General features: G+C 65.2%; 1 long non-coding RNA gene across 1 annotated transcript in view; it reads right to left on the reverse strand.

Moving 5' to 3' along the window:
• The window catches only part of LOC118009223, a 17094-nt gene extending 14966 nt beyond the window's left edge, over positions 1-2128 (reverse strand). The window contains exon 1 of the long non-coding RNA XR_004678836.1: positions 2066-2128. This is a non-coding gene — a long non-coding RNA (uncharacterized LOC118009223). The remainder of the gene's footprint in view (positions 1-2065) is intronic.

The raw sequence follows: 2128 nt of genomic DNA on the forward strand, positions 1-2128 counted from the left end.
GTGCTTTGGTGAAGACCGACCCCATCCTCTCCTGCAGGTGCTTTGGTGAAGACCGACCCCATCCTCTCCTGCCCTCTCCAAAGGACGAGGCCCCTGAGCATCTCTGCTGCCCGTGTGTGTCCAGCCCAGCGAGTCTCCCACCTGCCAGCAAAGAGCTTCACTAATGTTCTCGTGAGCAAATACAAAAGGACAAACGCAGTAAACGCCTGTAACTACTTCTCCAGGAACCTCTTAAAATAATACGACACCCACGAAGTCGGGGACCATGTGCAGTCGGTCGGGAGCATTCCAGGCCGGCTGGTTTGCGGCCCACACACACTCCACATCCTTGCTTCAGCTGCAGGATTCTGTCCACGTTTCAGAAGTTCAATAACCTGGCGGCGGACAGCTGTCCTTCCAGTGACTGGGATCTCACCTCGACTCGCCCAGATGCTGCTTTCCCAGATAAATGTCCCGTTTTCAGTTCAAGACCGCAGTGGGAAGCCTGAGGCTCAGAGAGAGAGAGGGTCACCTGCAGGCTGATGGTGCCGCCGGTGAGCACCAGGGAGCGACAGCTGGGGCGGGGTGGGGGGGAGACTCTGCTGGAGACCATCCCGACTGTCAGGGGCTCTGCAGGGCCAGTCACCCGTGACCCCTGCAGGACGGCCTCCTTCTAGGTCCCTGTAAGTTCTCCTGTAAGAAAACCTTGCCTCTCCCGCTCTGAGAAGAGTCGCCCCAGGCCCTCCAGGCCCCAGGGCCCCCTCCCCGGGCTGTGGGCCCTACGTGGCAGAAGCTCTCTGCACCGACCTCTTCCTTACACAACTGTGTGAGGCAAAACTGAATGCCCCAGGAGCGTTAGCCCGGCCCAGCCCGTGACGCCAGGGTGGGAGGGCGCAGGCCAGCCCACGGGGTGGGGAGCGAGGTCCTGAAAAGCGAAGGGGTCCTAAGACAGAGCCGGATCACCCCAGCGAGAGCCCCCTCCTCGCCACTCCCCCAGGTCGGGGCAGGACTGTCCCCCCCCCGCCATGGTGTGAGCACAGGGCGTGGGTCCCAGGAGGCTGGGCAGAGCTCAGAACAGCCTGGTCCGTGAACTCGGGTCTGCAAACCAGCTTCGGCCGTCATCCCCTGGATTTGCACAGTAGAACGCCCGCCCGCTGCTGGTGCAAGGGCTCCTTGCCCGCACCCCCTCACCAACCTGCCAAGTGGGGTCCTCTGCCTGCCTCAGGGGGGGCCTGGACACTCTGCGGCCAGCAGCCCCTGGGGACCCACTTCTATTTTTGTGGTGCCCCTGCGGCTCCCAGCGGCCACACATCCTGGGGCCTCCCACAGCATCCCCCCCCCACATCCTGCTGCCGGGTCGCCTTAACCCCTTCCTGGGCCAGGGCTGGCGGGCAGCCTGCGGGGGCCCCTGGAGGCCTCTGGCCCCTGGACGGGGCTGTCTCCCGTAAGGACCGGAGGCTGTGTGCTCAGGACCAAAGTCTGCTCCTCCCCAAAGCCCCTCTTAAGTGAGCAGAGCTGCTCGGGAGGAGCCAAGGAGAGCAACAGGGCCCCTTTCTTAAAAAGTGGTCGAACAGCCTTTGAAGTTGACTGAAAAGAGCCGCTCTTCTTTTTCAGCTGTGGGAGTCTCTCTTGAGTAGCCCTTTTGAAAGGCAAGGCCGCTAGACTGTGGGCCACCCGCCTTTCCCGCTGCCGCTGCCGGGCGGAGGAGCCCAGGGAAGTGCAGACGCCGGTGGGGGGGCCTCGTCCTGCTGCCCCCACACCGACCTGCAGGGCCACCTGTCCCAACACCTGTCCTGACACCTCACGGATCAGCGGGGGTGGGGGGGTTCGGAGGAGCTTGGGATGTGGCTCTTCAAGGTGGGGGGCATGGGGGCGTGGGTGACACCTGCCGCGTGTGACACGGCCCCGTGACAATGGGGAGGGGCGTCTGGGCACAGCGAGCCCCTCGCCTCCAGCCGGCGACTGCAGGGATGCACCCCACCGGAGAACCCGGTCGGGCCCGCCCACCTCCGTATGCTCACCGCCCCCCCGCCCCCCCGTCGCATCCACCCCTTCCACCGGCCCCCCACCCCCCACCCCCGCACACCTGCCCGCCTGGACAGTCCTCCCCGCGTCCTCCGCCGCAGGTGCCGCGCCTGACGCCGCCCCG

Source organism: Mirounga leonina, unplaced genomic scaffold (genome assembly GCF_011800145.1).
Source record: "Mirounga leonina isolate KUSES-001 unplaced genomic scaffold, KU_Mleo_1.0 Mir_127, whole genome shotgun sequence".
Lineage (NCBI taxonomy): Eukaryota > Metazoa > Chordata > Mammalia > Carnivora > Phocidae > Mirounga > Mirounga leonina.